Raw genomic sequence first — 16,675 nt, 5'->3', positions numbered from 1 at the left:
TGGGTGTCTCTCTCTCTCTCTCTCTCCCCCGTCCCTCTATCTCGACCTTTGCGTCTTTCTCTGTTCTCACTGCCTCTGTCTCTATTTATTGTCTCTGTGTCTCTCACCATCTCTGTCTCTCGAGTGCTGTCTGCGCTCGGCCTCTTCCCTAGGGAGGCTTTCCAAGCGGCCCTGGGCTCCCTGGGGCGCGGGTTCGAGTCCCGACTCCCACTTCCTCGCCCGGTGACCTTGACCAGGCACTTCCTTTCTCTGAGCCGTTTCCTCCTTTGCGGGAGCAGAAAGACGCACCCAGGTCGGGGGCTGCCCTCGGCGGGCGCCCGGGCGCTGTCCCTCTGCCAGCCCTGTCCCCATCCCTGCCTCCTCCATGTGTCCCAGCCGAGGGTCTGAACTTCGCTGGGGGTGGGGGGCGGCGGGGAAGGGCACAGGGAAACAGCGAGTGTCTCTCTCTCCGCGGGATCCCTGCACACTCAGCTCGAGCTTCTGGGCGAAGAGTTGGTGAGAGACCAAGGAAGAGAGACACAGAGAGATAGCAAGAGACGCGGAGACACAAGACCAGAGTCGGGGCGGCCACGGCCTGGGCCCGGGGGCGGCGGGGTGCTAGTCCGGACACCCCTTCTCCCCCACCTCCCCCTCCCGCCCGGGCGGGGTTGGTGGGTGGGGAACAGGCCGGGCGGGTTGGGGGGCATGACTCAGAGGCGGGCTGGAGCTAGTGGGCGGGGAGGGGCAGAGGCGGGCCTTTTCCGGGTCCCCGCCCCTGCCTCCCTTCTCTCCGCCCCGGGGAGGGGCCCCAGCGGCGCGGGGCTTTCCCGGATTTCCCTCGAGGCGGGGCTGTCGCTGGGGTTGAGTCCGGGTCACTGAGTTACCGGAGGCCAAGGGGGAGGCTTTGGGGATCGGGGGCGGGGGGCAGAGGGATGGCGGCTGCACCCCGGATCCGTCCGGGAGGCACGCAGGTCCCCCTGGCTCTCTCGTGTCTCGCCCTGTCTCTGCAACTCTGTCCCTGCATCCCTGGCCCTCGGCTCCCTGTCTCCGGCCCCACCCCCTGTCTCTTTTTGTCTCCCGATCTCTGTCTGTGTCTCTGTCTCCCTGGCGGCGTCTCTCTGCGACCCTGAAAGTGGGTGTGGGGCCCCGTCCCCAGGAAGGGACTTTGCCCACGACTCTGGCCCCACCCCGGTGGATCGTTAACCAGGGATGTGAGGAACAGCTGTGGAGAGAGAGAAGCCTCACCCCTTCCCCCTTCTCCCCTTTCTGCCTCTCTCTGGGTGGCCCCCAAGCCCCCTTAGCCCCTGTAATGGGGAAACATTTGGGGGCAAGGCCTGGGTCCAGTCCCACCTCCACCATTTGCTCCCTGTGGGACCTCAGGCGAATCCTCTCGTCTTGAGACTCAGTTTGGTCTTCTGGCAAATGGGACTGATGTCAACCCCCTGCCTCCCCGTGTCGGGGGAGCTTCGCCCAGGGCAGGAAACGAAGGAATTAGGCTGGAGAGTCTGGGTGCTGCCGTTCCCATCCAGACAGCCCTCCCTCACCTGGGGAGGAGCACAGCCCTGCTGTACAAAAGGGGAAGTTGAGCCTCAGAGGGGGCGGGTTTTGTCAAGGTGGTGACCCTAGGAGGTTGAAATGGAAGGACACCCAAGTTTCTCCTCCTCCCAGCAGACAGAGCGATGGCTTTGGGCCCAGACGGGCCTGGGGGGGGGGTGGTGAGGGGGGTTATGCATTTGGCCCAGAAGGGGGTTTGGAGGGGCTGAGAGAGAAAGAGTGCTGGGGGGTCTGAGTCTGAGGATGGACGACGGGTAAAAGTCTGAGGGAGGAGGACCTAAAGGAGGAAGACAGGTCTGAGAGAAGTAAATGGTCTAAGAGAGGGGGAGAAGGGAGAGAGAATCGGTCTGAGGGAGGAGGTGAGGGTCTGAGGGAGAGGATGAATGTCTGAGGGAGGAGGTGAGGCTCTGAGGGAGGGGAAGAAGGTCTGAAGGAGGAGGCACTGTCTGAGGAAGTCTGAGAAGGACCAAGTGAGGAAAGCAGCTCGGGGGGAGGAGGAGAGAGTTGGCTGGCGCGGGGCGGGGGGTGGGGGGTGGGTTGTGATGGAGGAAGAGGTTTGAGGGTGAGGACATGAGGGTCTGAGGACGGAGAGCATGGTCTGAGGGAGGAGGAGCAGTTTGAGGAGGGCCTCCTTGGGACAGAGGGAAGACAGGAGTGCTTGGGACCAAGCAGCGGCTGAGGGAAGGGAAGAGAAGGGAGGCCTGGAGTCAGCCCCGCCCTGCAGCTGTCTAATTTCCCAGAATCTTCTACTGCTCAGGAAAGTCCCAGCTCCCACAGCCGCCTCCCTCCAGTGTCGGGAATGGAGGATGCGGAACCAGGACGGCTGCCCCCTCCTTTCCCCCCTGGCTCCCAGCACCCCAGGCTGGGAGGACTAGGGTCTCCCCTCTCTGCGCTTGAGCTCCGGAGGTCCCCTGCTGGCAGGGGGCAGCCCCTGGATGAGTCCCAGAAAGTTCCCAGAGAGAGCCCGGAAGTCCTGCATGGTGTCTAACCACTTTCCCTCACGCAGGCTGCCTTTTGTATCTGTGCAAATCTTTTCTTCCCTCCCACTGCCCAGGGAAGGAAGGGCTGAGCCCGTCCAAGGTCCAAGGTCCCGAGAAGGAAACAAAGGCCTAGCTGGAAGGCTGTGGGCCTTGGGGCACTTTCTTGCTCTTGGGGGCCTTCCAAGAGGGGAGGATAGTGCTTGTTAGATACTAGATTCCCATTGGCTTAATTCCTGGGCCTTTTTCTGTCCCAAGTTTTGCTCCCAACTGAGGCCCGAGCTTCTGTTTTCATCAGCTGTGTGGCTTCCAGGCCATTACTGAACTTCGTGGAGCCTCAACTTCCCCACCTATCAGACAGACTAAATCGAGACCCTAATGCTTCCGTCCTCTAGGGCCCGATGGATAGGAAGTGCTAAAGGCAGTGTGGCTGCAATTATTATGATCCCTATTATAACCACAGGAACAACGGTGATAATTATTCCTATCCAGGAACCTAACGTTTCAACAGCTGGGCCCATTTCATTGAGGAAATTGGGACCCAACATGCTGGGCCTGGAAGATACGGGTTTGAGGCCGGGTTCTGCCATGTGTCGGCTGTGTGTGACTTTGGATAGGTGGCTTTCCCTCTCTGTGCCTTTGTTGGTGACTTTACTGTTGGGGATCATAACAGCTCCTGCCTCACAGGGTTGCAGAGCAGATTGAGACCACGTGTACAGAATGAATAACTGAATGAATGAATGAACGGTGTCCCTTCTTGCCTCCATGTTGCCTGCCTTAACTCATCGGGCCAGGCCTTCCCTGTAACCCTCTCTGCCCAGAGATAAAGCAAGATGGGCCCATTCGCCGTGGGCTGAACTCCCATGAAGAATTGGCCCATGTAATCCTCTTGACATCTCGTGAGGAAATCCAGCTGAAACTCCCATTTTACAGAGACACAACAGAGGAGCGGAGTCCCTGCTCAGGGTCATCAAGATTTTATGCCAGGTCTCTGTGTCCCCCGCAGCCCGGCTGCTGGGGCAATCGGTCCCCGAGACCACAGGCCTTCCCTCTCCTGTCTAACTCCAGACCCCTATCCCCTAAGAAGGGAATGGCTCAGGAGGGGAAAACTCAGGCACAAAGAGGCAAAGTCACGGCCAGAGATTAGCAGGTCTACAGTCTGTCTGCAGGCTCCAGGCACAGGGAGGGTCGAGCTGATGGAGGGAAGGTCGCGTCGCAGCAGGAAGGTATAGATTTAGATTGAAGAGAGGGTTCCGGGAAAGCGAGCAGATTGCACAGACAGAGGAGAACAGACCTGAGCCTGGAGCTGGGGGGCCCTGCCCAAGGTCACACAGCTTTGGGCTGCGATTCCACCCTGGGTTTGCGGACTGCCCTGCTCCCAGAGGCTGCCCTTCCCCCCACCCCCCAGGAGTGAATACAGGCCAGCTTCCTGCAGCATGGCCTGTACCTCCTGGTTCCTCCCCACCCTGGGGCCTTGGCAGCTTCTGGAACCCCTGGCACCAAGCAGGATCGGCCCTTCTGGGGCCTTGGCCAAGACTTGATCTTCCCCTTTCTCCCTCTTGCTGGGTCTGCACGCACGACGCTGAGTCAGAGGATTGCAACATCCTCTCCTTGGGCTTTGAGACCAGACATCCTCTGCCCCGTGCACTGCCTCTATCGGGCCAAGGTGATGCGGTGGGAGACATCTACGGATATTGGCATCTGCCCTGGGTGGGGTTGGGCAACCTCAGAGGGATCCCAGTGAGGCAATGGTAGACAGACGGTAGGCGGCGTAATGCTGGGCCTCAATGTCCTCATCCGTAAATGGGGCTCCCTGTCCAATTGGCTTCGAATCCCAGCTCTGCCGCTTACCAGCTGCGTGACCTTGGGCAAGTGACTTATCCCCTCTGAGCCTCAGTTTCCTCATCTATAAAATGGGGACGGAACCCAGCGAACGCCTCATGGGGGTGGTTGTGAGGGTCAAAGGAGTTAGCAATGCGTCGACCCAAGCTGGCGAGGAGTCAGTTCTCGGGAAATGGAAGGTAGTATTTTTCAACGATTGCTATTATTAATACAGATATGGGAGTGGCAGAGGCTGCTTGGATCTCTCAAGAAAAGACATGCGGCGTGGCTGCCCCGCGTGCAGATGGCTGGCTGAGAGCCTCCCACAGTTGGTTCCTTCAAGTTCTGCCTCAGCTCGCCAGTCGGGGACACCAGCTCCTGGCAGTGTCTGGCCATTGACTGAGCCAGGCAAGGTAGGGGATTCTGGCCATTTCTGCTACTCTGGGCTTCCTCTGTGTGCAATCTTTGCTGCAGGGGCTCCCCCTTGGGCTGACATGGTGGCCTGATCGTTCCTCCCCCCCCTCCCCCTCCCAATCCCGCTTCCCCCTTCCCTTTCTCACGGACCGCTCTCGGTAACTTTTTGCCCTCCTGACTCTAGGCACCTCCTTTCTGGAAGACCGGATCCGTGCCGATGGACTTTGGAGTCAGACAACCGGAGCACGAGTGTTGTCTCTGCCTGGGTGGCTTCGGAGCGGCATCTGATCTCTCCGAGCCTCAGTTTCCCCCTCTGAGTCATGGGAACGGTAACGTGACGGCTGAGAGGCTCCAGTGAGTCAGCAACGAAGCCCTTAGCACACTTACCTGGCACCCATACGTCACACTCATCCATCGGGAGGGAGACAAATCTGGGTCTATTTTCCACTCTGCCGGTTTCTGGCCTCTGAGCCTGGTCTGTAAGGTGGGGATGGACCCCGTCCTTCCCCGAGTAGGACGCCCTGAGTCAGGTGCGGAAAGCCCCGGCCAAGCCTGGCACACCAGAAGCTCGATAGCCGGGTGGTGTCATTACGGCCACTGCCTTGGGGGGCTGAGCCGGCCAAGTCATCTGAGGAACAGGTGAGCAGGGAGCTGTAGGGCAGGCGTGTCTCACCCCCATGGGGCCCTGGTCTTGGGCTGACCAACGAAGGGAAGTCCCAGGGCTGGGAAACCGTGGCGTCCTCCTGTAGAAGCTCCCTGATTCTGGGATACACCACAGAGGTGGGGAGGAGGGAGGAGGAAGCCCCCTGCCTTGCTCATTCAGTGGGCAAGAAGGGAGGGAGAACGTACGAGAAAAAAAAAAAAAAAAAAGTCGGCCTCCCTCGTCAGACTTGAGCAGACCTCCTCCATCAGACTGGGAGGTCCCTGGGGTGGGGATAGGTTCCCCGTCAGTGTAGGAGTTCCTTGTGCCTTTGAGTTGCGTTCTCCCTCCTCCATCAGATCAGGATCTCCCTCAGCAGGGGGCATGTGTCACTTGTCCACGGATTAGATTATCTCTAAGAGTGAGTGATGCCTCCCCTATCAGACTGGGAATTTTCCCCGGGTGTGTGGGGGGGTGTCTGGGGCATGCCTCTCTGGGGACTGGGAGGTCGCTCGAGATGAGGCGACATGTTCCCCTCGTCTGTCTAAGGACATCGGTTCTCAATTGAGGGGGGCAATTTTGCCCCCTTCGGGGGACATCCGGATGAGTATTAGACTAGAGCTTCCTGAAGATGGTGGGCATGCCTCCGCCATCGTTCTAAAGTTCCCTGAGCGTGAGTCTGGGTCCTGCCTCCTCCATCGGGCTGTCGCGCTGCGTTGTGGAGCTTGAATTGGCCGTTGTATGGGAGCCCTGTGAGGATGAGATTAATCTTATCCCCAGCATTAAATGAGAAGTATGGATTACTCAGGAGGGAGCTGTTGCCTGTCTCCTCCATCAGATTAGTGCTTGCTTCCAGAGCCCTGAGTCGGGGAAGTCTCTCTCTCTCCAGTCAACCCTCAACCCAGCCACTCCCTGAGACGGGACAAGCCTCCCCCAGTTGGAGTCCCCACCACTTTGCAAACGCACTCCCCAGGGCACAGCCCAGAACCCATCCCGGAGGAAGGGACAACACCTTCCCTGGAGAGCCAGCCTTTTTTCCTGGAAGTTGGCATGTCCCCAGCCCGAGGCCACAACCACTGCTGCGGCCACCAGGGCCTAAAAATACAGATGTAAAAGTTCCCTGGGCTCCTGGGAACGCCGAGGTCACACCAGGCTCTTCCTCATTTGAGCCAGAGCCACAGCGAACTGTCCTCTCCTGTGCCCCAACTATCGTCCCAGCGGGAGCCACCCCTGCCCTCCAGCCCCCTTCCCAGGAGAGTGAGGACCAGGGTGGGGGGGTCTCCACCACCAGACTTTGTGGAGTCGGGTTGCCAGCTGGAAGCAACGCCTGGCACCGCTTCTGGGCTCTGCAACTCTGGGCAGGCCGTTTGCGCATCTGGAAGGCGTGAGGCCGCACCCGTGGATTGCCTGGCTCTGGGCTGGCTGGTGACAGATGGGGTAAACTGGGGCAGGCGGGGGGCGCTCCTCCAGTCATGCCTTGCAGGAGCTGCGGGTGGGGGTGGCTGTCGGCTTGTGGCGGCTCCTTTGGCCATTACCCATCTCTGAACTTGTCACTTTGGCCTCCTGTGGTTACGTGGCGTCACAGTGCGTTGGCTCACTTCTGGGAAAATCAAATCGTATTGTGTGTTTCAGATCCCAATTCTCCTCCTGCGGGTTCCCTCTGCCGCCCTCCTGCCTTCGGGCCCAGGAATGTTGCCCCCTGGAGACCCAAGTCATCTGAGGAGCAGAACCGGGGCCGAACGGTGGAATTCAAAAAATACGTATTTTCAAATTATGAAACATAATGTGGAGAATTACATACAAGATAATGTTCCATTTTACGACCTGTTGTAAAGAGAACAGTAATAGTTTTGCCAGTTCATCAGAAGCCCCTTTGTGCCTCTTCCAAATCACAACACTTTTCCTTCCTTCAGGTAACCCCTGTTTCTTTTATGTGTTTATTGCCTTCTTTTATACATTTTTTTAATTTTGTAAATTGTATTTATTAAACAATTGTTTAATGTTTGCTTATTTTTGAGAGACAGAGAGACAGAGACAGAGCACGAGCAGGGGAGGGGCAGAGAGAGAGGGAGACACAGACTCCGAAGCAGGCTCCAGGCTCTGAGCTGTCAGCCCTACGCGGGGCTCGAACCCACGAACCCTGAGATCATGACCTGAGCCAAAGTCAGACGCTTAACCGACTGAGCCACCCAGGCGCCCCCATACTTTTTTTTTTTAATAAAAAATTTTTTTTGACATTTATTTATTTTCGAGAGACAGAGAGACAGAGCAGAGTTTGTGGGCTAGAACTCACAAACCGAGAGATTGTGACCTGAGCCGAGGTCAGATGTGTAACCTCCTGAGCCACCCAGGCGCCCCATACTATTTTTTGAAAAGATTTTATTTCTAAGTGATCTCTACACCCAACATGGGGCTCGAACTCACAACCCTAAGACCAAGAGTCACACGCTCCACCGACTGAGCCAGCCAGATGCTCCTACAGTTCTGAGTTTTTAAATAAAGGGATCTTACAGTGCAACCTCTCGGATCTGGCTGTTTGCACTCGCTTTTATACCTATGAAGTGTGTCCACATTCTAGTGTCTATTGGCCTTCATTTACATTGCCGCGTACGACTTTCTTGCCCAATACACCACAATTTGTTAATCCATTCTCCTGTTGATGAGCGTGTGTGTGGTTTTGGCTTTTTGGACAATGCCGTATGTATCTCCTGGTGCCAACGAGCACCCGTTTTTCTGCATCACCCAAGAGTGGGATTGTCGTAGGATGGGGTAGATGATGTGTATACGTCCAGCTGGGTGAGATATGGCCAGACGGTTTTCCCGTGTGATTGCCCCAATTTTCACTCCCATCTCCAATGGCTGCTGCGGGTTCCACTCGCCCTACATCCTTGCCAGCACTGGTTTTGGCCAGACTTGTAAAATATGAGTCATCCTGCACGCATGCGTGCGTGTGCGTGTGTGTGTGAAAATCTCATGGTGATTCTAATTTGCAATTCCTGGCTCAGTAACAAGGTTGAGTACTTTTCCCTGTGTCCATTGTCTACTTGGGTCCAAGCACAACAGAATCTTCAAGACAAAAAATTCTAGAACCCTACAATCTTTTTTTTTTTTTTTTTTTTTTTTAAGTAGGCTCCATGCCCAGCGTGGAGCCCGATGCAGGGCTTGAACTCATGACCCTGAGATCAAGATCTGAGCTGAGATCAAGAGTCGGACACTTAACCGGCCAAGCCACCCAGGTGCCCCTAGGACCCTAAAACCTTAAGGGTAAAGAAATCTAGAGTCCCAGACTTTCTGGAACAAGGGCATTCCGGAATCCTGGGCCTCAGTTTCCCCATTCGTGAAATGGGGATGATGGGGGGGGGGTCTGTAACTCCCAGGGTTGGTTGAAGGATAGGATGAGTTATATGTGTGCACCTAGAATGGAACCTGGCGCCTGGTGATCGCTCAGTAATTGTGGTTTCCCCTGAGGCTGGAATTTTATATGTTTTGTTCTTTTCTGTATCCTCAGCCCCCGACACGCAGAGAGGCTCAATAAATAGTCACTGAATGAATGAGCAACTCCTAGAATCAAAGGTTCAAAGGAGCAGAGAAACTTCAGGAGCCAAGACCAACAGAATCTAGGAAGGGGGAACGCTTGGATCAGAGAGTCTTGGGAAGCAAAGAATGATAGAAATGCATTCTCTGCAAACCTAACACGCACCTGCCTTAAAGGTTCGGGATGGAGGAAGCTCGGCTGGCAAAGGCCCCCCCCCCCCCCCCCTCCGACTCTGGCTTCTGGCTGGGGAGGGCCTCTCTCCCGTCTCTCCGACAGGCCTGAGGACCAGGTCTTACTGGCTGCGGGCTCTTCCTGCCTCTTCATTCCCATTGCCTCCCTTCGCCTTCCCTGCAGGTGTGGACAGACCCGGGGGAAGCTGCTAGGCTCCTCACTGTTAGCACAGAGGAGCCCGATGCGGGGCTCGCACTCCCCAACAGTAAGATCATGACCTGAGCTGAAATCAAGAGTCGGGTGCTTAAGGGACTCAGCCGTCCAGGCGCCCCTCCCTGCTTTCAATAGCAACCTCTTCCCACCCACCCCCACCCCCACCCCACCCCCCATCCCCACAACAGGCCCTTTTCACTTCAGCCTCAAAAATAATGCCTCTTCCTCCGACAGCCAACCCAGGGCATGAGGTAGGTGTTCCAAAAACGCAGTGGGGGACTCCGGCAGCTTCTCCTCCAGGAAGCTCTCCCTGATTTCTCTCGGTAGGCTGGGCCGGGTTCCCCCCTCCCCCACCTCTTGCCTGGGTTGCCTCTGCCCCCCCCCCCCCACAGAGCCCCAATGGTTCTGGGGTGTCACGCCCCTGTCTCCCCTGTGTGTGAGGCTGAGAGCAGGCCCCACGCTGTATACACCCAACAAATACCGCCCCAAACAGCTGGGACCTCAGGGGATGGGTGTGTCGGGCCCATCTGTTGAAAAAGGCTTTCTTACAATGCTCTGAATTGTGCCGCTTCATACTGTCCCTCTGGGGCCCAGGGATGGCTCCACTGGCTTTTCTAGGTCAACCAAGGAGTGCGCAGGGACCCAGGTAAGACCTGACGGAGCTCGGTCCAAGACCAGCCCTCCCAAAACACAGGAGCCATTGTGAGCAGCTCATGGATGTGTCGCCAGTTCCTCCCCAAAGGCTCACAAAGACCTGTTTTGTTTATAATGTTTCTTGCGTGTACCTGTGTACCTATGGGTGAGACCTGAGTCCTCACCCTGGATGTGATCGCTTCCTCCCCCATCTCCCTTCTCCTTCACTTGATGCACAGAGAGGTGAGGGGGCTTTGCCTGAGGTCACACAGCCAGGGAAGGTAAAGAGGAGATAAGATTTTAAAAATCGACTTTGTTAAAGAAATCAACTTTATTGAGGTGTAATTTGCATATAGTAAAATGCACGCATTTTAAGCATCTACGTTGGTCGGGTCCTGATAAAAGTTTATAGTCGTAGAATCATACGCAAGCTGCATACAGGACGTTTCCATCATCCCAAACCTCCTGTTCTCCTTCACAGTCAAACTCTCCCTGCATCCTCAGTATCTGGCAGCCACTGATCTGTTTTTTATTGCTATAGTTTTTTTTTTTAATTTAATTTTTTTAATTAAATTAATTAAAATTAATTTAATTTTTAAATAAAAAAAAATTTAAAAAATTAAAAAAATTTTTAAATGTTTATTTCTGAAGGAGAGAGACAGAGTGTGAGTGGGGGAGGGGCAGAGAAAGAGAGAGGCACGGAATCCAAAGCAGGCTCCAGGCTCTGACCTGTCAGCACAGAGCCCGATGTGGGGCTCGAACCCACAAGCTGTGAGATCATGACCTGAGCTGAAGTTGGATGCTTAACTGACAGTCACTCAGGTACCCCTAATTAAATTAAAAAAATTTTTTTTAATGTTTATTTATTTTTGAAGGAGAGACACACAGAGTGTGAGTGCAGGGGTGAGGCAGAGAGAGAGAGGGAGACACAGAATCTGAAACAGGCTCCAGGCTCTGAGCTGTCAGCACAGAACTCGACGCAGGGCTCGAACCCACAAACCATGAGATCACGACCTGAGCTGAAGTTGGACACCCAACCGATTGAGCCACCCAGGTGCCCCCCTAATTAAAAATGTTTAAGTTTATTTATTTTGAGAGAGAATGAGAGAGAGAGAGAGAGAGAGAGACCACAGCAGGGGAAGGGCAGAGAGAAGGAGTGAGAGAATCCCAAGCAGGATCTGAGCTGTCAGCAAGGAGCCCAATGTAGGACTCGAACCCATGCACCATGAGACCACACGATCTGAGTGCAAACCAAGAGTCAGATGCTTACCCGACTGAGCCGCCCAGGTGCCCTCGCTATAGTTTTGCTTTTCCAGAATGTTACAGGAATGGGATCACACAGTATTAAAATTATTGAAAAATGTGCATGCAGAAAAATTCACTCTTTGATGTGCGGTTCTGTAAACGTCGTCTCCCTCCCCCCCCCTTGCGTTTGTAGAGCCACCACCAGAATCAAAATGCAAATGATTTCCATCGCCTCCCCCAAATCCCCTCCTCCTGGTCTTTTGTAGTCACATCTTTCCCCAGCCCGCCTCTGGCAACCACCCACCAATCTGTTTTCTGTCCCTATCGTTTGGCCCTTTTCGGAATGTCTAACAAACGGAGTAATGTAGCCTTTTGAGTTTGGCTTCTTTCCCGCAGCTTGATGCATCTGAGATTCACACATGCGGTGGTGTGTATTGTCAGTGGCTTGCTGATTTTCACTGCTGCCTGGTATCCCACTTCTGGGGGCGTGGCTGGGGGCGCCACAGTTGGCTTATTTATGTACCAGTTGGAGGACATTTGGGTTGTTTCCAGCTACTGGTGATTATGAATAGGGCTGCTATAAACATGTGCGTACAGGTTTTTGTGTGACCCTAGGTTTTTATTTCTCTTGTGTAAATTACCCAGGAATGAAATTGCTGGGTCATATGGGAAGTGTGTATTTAACCTCAGGGGAAATTGGCAAACCGTTTTCCAAGGTGGCTGCACTAGTTTGCGCTCCGGCTAGCGGCGTGCAAGGGTGCTGGTGACAGAACTACCATCTGTTTCTGTGTCTATGAGGTGGATATGAGCTCCTGGCCGCCAAGCCACAACCACTTATTTTTTTTTTTTTTTAAGTATAATATATTGTCAAGGTAGCTAACACACATTGTATACAGTGTGCTCTTGGTTTCGGGGGGGGGGGGGATAGATTCCCGTGATTCATCGCTTACACACAACACCCAGTGCTCATCCCAACAAGTGCCCTTCTCAATGCCCATCACCCGTTCCCCCCGCTCCCCTGCCTCCCCAACAACCACTCTTGGTAAATAATCATTGTGACCAAAGTGGTCTCCACTATGGTCACCATACATGCAGCTGCTTGCAAAAAAAAAAAGAAAAAAAAGAAAGAAAGAAAGAAAAAAAGAAAAAGAAATCAGTTCCTGGCATGATGCAATCGGATCTTCCAGATGTGCTTCTAGAGGAAAAAAAATGCAGGGCAGGGTCAAGGTGTGTGCCACTGGCATAAACGGCGGGGGAGAGGGGGGAAGAAATATTTGCATGCATTTTCTTGTCGGTAAACAATCTCTGGAATGAACCACAAGAAACTGGAAAAAGCAGAGGCTGAGAGGGACAGGGTCAGGGGTCATGGTGGATAGGTGGCTTCTCTCTTCCATTTTGTACTTTTTGAAACTAGCGGACGTCTTACTTCTTCCATTCACTCTGCCGACGGGTATTTTAGGCCTTGCTCTGGTAGTGAACAAATAACTTTCCGGCCCTCGGGGAGTCAGAGTCCAGTCCCTGAGACAGATTGTCAATAAGACAAGGAAAATACACACAACGTCAGGTATTTGCCATGGAGAAAAACAAAGCTGGCGAGGGACGGGGGTGGGGAGTGGTTGAAAGTGTTTCTTAAGTTGAGTGGCTAAGGGAGGCCCCTGTAAGGAGTGATAGTTGGGGGAAAAACTGAAGGAGGTGAGAGAAAAAGCCATGCGTGAGTCTGGGGGGAAGGGTGTTGAGACCAAGGGAACAAAAAGTGCAGAGGCCCTGAGGCTGAGGCGGGTCCCAGTGGCTGCTGGGGGGCAGAATGAGCAGGGGGGCAGTGAGCGGAAGTGAGGTGGGGGCGGTGTTGAGCGGGTCAGGGGGGCCACCACAAGGACTTTATAAAGCTTTTACTCAGAGGAAGATGGGAGCCGTGGAGGGTTCTGAGCAGGGGAGGGATGTGATCTGACTTAGGCTTTAACGGGGTGCCTCTGGCTGCATATGGGGGGCAAGGAGGGAGGCAGGGAGCCTGGTGGGGAGACAGTGATGGTCCAGGCTACAGGTGATGTGATGGTGGCTGGGCCGGGATGGGGCCAGCCGAGATGGGAAGAACTGGCAGGATTCAGAGGCTATTTTGTTTTTTTTTTTTTTTTTTAATTTTTTTTTTCAACGTTTTTTTTAAATTTATTTTTGGGACAGAGAGAGACAGAGCATGAACGGGGGAGGGGCAGAGAGAGAGGGAGACACAGAATCGGAAACAGGCTCCAGGCTCTGAGCCATCAGCCCAGAGCCCGACGCGGGGCTCGAACTCACGGACCGCGAGATCGTGACCTGGCTGAAGTCGGACGCTTAACCGACTGCGCCACCCAGGCGCCCCTAGAGGCTATTTTGACTGTGGCACCCCAACACTTGTTCCTTCTACCGTGGTGGGGGCTATGAGGGGCAACAGAGAGCCGGGAAAGGGAGGGAAAGCCGGCCATGATCAGGGTGATCAGGGAAGACATTCCTGGAGCGGCGATGTTTTAGCACCCGAACCCCATGGGGGAGTGTTTGAAAGAGGAGAGCACAAGGATGTGTCTGAAGGACAGAAAGGAGGGCAGAGACAACAGTGGTCACTTCGCACAGGCCCTAGTAGGCCCGTGGCCTTGGTGAAGTGCCAGCATTCTTCCCGAGGGCACTGGGGAGCCATAGCAGGTCCGGAGCTGGGGATCAGGTTGAGTTTTGGGAAGACCTCTCTGGCTCTGCAGGGAGATCAGCTGTGCAGGGAGAGAGCAGGTGGCTTGGGTTAGGAAGGTAGGGGAGGGTGGAGTGAAGAGGGTCAGTGCCGAGAAGGGGGAGGGAGGGGTCCATGTTGAAACCCCCGGCCACTATCAGCCACCGCCCCTAGGATTTCTTTTGCGTGAACTCAGGGAGACTTCACAACCATCCAGAGAAGTATCATGCCCTTTTCACAACTGGGGAAACCGAGGCTTGGAGAGGCTGCAAATTCCCGGTCCAAGGCCACGCAGGTGGGACCAGGACTGGGGAGATTTGAACCCCACCTCACCTCCATTTGCAGGGACATGGTGCCTCCTTGCCCATCCTTAGCCCTACCGGCCCATCCCCTGTCCTCCACAGCTAGGAAGTCTTGTCCTTCTGGGGAGTCCCTCGTGGCTTAGGCCACTGCCCCTCCCTCCCTCCCTGCCCTGAACCCCAAGCCCAGCTCCGGACTTTAACCCCGGGCCTCCAGGCGCCACCCCTATGGGCAAGCAAGCTCAGAGGCCAGCGGGCAAAATTCCCCTATTCCCTGTGCCAGGGGAGTTACCCAGGGTGCGGGGAGGGCGGAGGGCAGGTGTGGGGAAGGGGTGAAGGGGGAACCGAAGCATGCGCAGCTCGATGAAGCAGGGTCATGCTGCATCACTGCTTGGTGCCTCAGTTTCCCATTCCATAGATCGGGCGTGTTTCCTTCCAGAAAGAGAGGAAGGACCAGCAAAGCTTTGCAAGGTCGGAAGATCCTTCCCCTTTGGTCTGAGCAGGAGACAAAGGTCTCCTCAATCCGATGGGGGAAACAAAGAGACTCAGCTGGTTGGGGGCATGTGGAGCCCTCGGCAAGTCTGACGAGGGAGGCAGAATTTCCCGGATAGAGAGGATGAATCCCAGGTCCCTGGATGAAGACGTAGCTAGTCTGGGTTTCTAGTCTGCTGGGGGAGGTAAGGAGGGTCCATGCTGACATGTAGGATGATGGTTTTCTAATCAGGTGGGGGAGACAGGGAAGCGCCAGTCTTATAGGGGAGGTAAAAGTCCTCCCGTCTGGGAGGGGTGACAAGGTGACCCAGTCTGAGCTTCCAGTGTGATGACAGAGGTGAACCTGTCTGCGGCTCTTTTCCTGGAACGCTGGGGCCCGAGCAGCCTCTGGAAATCTCACTGTTAGCAAGTTCCAGCTCCGGAGGGAGCCGGGACGGGCACAGGGAGAGGCAAAGGGCAGGTGAGATTTGCTCCCCTGACCCAGGGGCCGGGAAGTTCTGCAGGGCTGTGGACTTGACCGCCCCGTGTGGGCTCAGCCCCGGCTAGTGGTTTACTGGCGCCACCTAGTGGTTGCTGTGGGCCAGGCTTCCCACCCGGAGTACCCAGAAATGGTGGATCCCCTCCCTCAGACCTGGGCACAAGTCTCCCGGACCTTGCAAAGCCCCGCCTGTGATTCTGTGGCGTCCCTACGTTCATCCTCTGTGGATGCTGGGGAGGTCTTTCTGACTCACGAGACTACCTTGTTGCCAGTCCGCTCATAACTCTTCCATGGCTCCCCAGTGCCCTGGAAGGAAGCCCGCAAGGCTGGCCTCTCTAGCCTCTCCCAGACCACCCTGTTTCATCTGAGCCATGAGCAGCTTGTTTGACTCAGAACTTACCTTCAGGCCTTTGCACAGGCTGTTCCCTCTGCCTGGGACACCCTTCCCTGCCTCTTTCCCAGCATCCCTCCTACCGCCCTTTCGGGTCTTGGAGTAGATGCCTCCTCCTCCAGGACGCCCTCCCTGCCACCCTGGGTCGGGGTCACGGTCCCAAGGGGCTGCTGTAGTCACCGCTATGTCCCCACGGGGGGCTGGCACTAACGACATACCCCAGGGAAGGTTTGAATGAATGAATGCATGTCAGGCTGAAGGGTTTGCCAGGGTAGGTCATCGGAGAGTTTCATCGGTGGAGGGACATGGTCACTGAGGAGCCCTAAGGTTTCCTCTCAATCCTGGGCCTTTGTGCTGTTCCCTGCCTTGGAACATTGGCACCCGTTAACTCCCGCTTACCTTCTGGGTCTCCTCCTCCTGGAAGCCCTCTGTGGCCCCTGGCTGGGTCAGGTGTTCCCCCACCCAGTCTCCCGGGCTCCCCCATCCCAGCCCCGACCAGGGGCTGGGCTGTCATTGTCCGCGACCGGTCTGTACCCCCACTGCGCCCTGGCAGGACGGGGCTGGGTCCCCCACCGCCTTCTCCTCACAGCTCACAACGGAGCCGCCCCGTCTGTCAGGAGCTGGGTTCACATCCCAACGCTCCCGGTCCGTGCGGCATCTTGGGTGAGCTCGGGCCTCCCTTGGAGCTCCAGTTTTCTCGTGTGAAACGTGGAGACAAACCTCTGCTTCCTCCGCACCCCGCCTCCCAGGGCTGTGGTGGGGCACCGAGGAGACGGGACCCTGAAGGCCTGAGTTGACCACATGCCGGGTGACTCTGGGCCACCCGCTTCCCCTTTCGGGGCCCATCTGGCCAGATGAACGGGTGGCAGGGGCCTCGTCCTGCAGGGACATTTTCGGAGGCCGGCACGGGGCTTCCCAAGGCGGGAGGGTCAGGGACAGGCAGAGGGAAGAGGCGTCTGCTGGGTTAGGGGAAAACCAGGCTTCCCCATCATAAAACGGATGACGAGAGGGAAACAAACAAAAGGCCGGCTCCACCCGGCGTGAGGGGAAGTTGGGGGAGAGGATAAGGGGCCCCTCGAGGTGGGTGAAAACCACAGTCCGCCGCTTGTGCCAACTTCCTTCACGGAGCCGCCTGTGCGCC

The sequence above is a fragment of the Puma concolor genome, chromosome E2 (assembly GCF_028749965.1).
Source record: "Puma concolor isolate L17-30 chromosome E2, mPumCon1.1.hap2, whole genome shotgun sequence".
In the NCBI taxonomy this organism is placed as follows: Eukaryota; Metazoa; Chordata; class Mammalia; order Carnivora; family Felidae; genus Puma; species Puma concolor.
Note: the sequence above shows the minus strand (reverse complement) of the source record.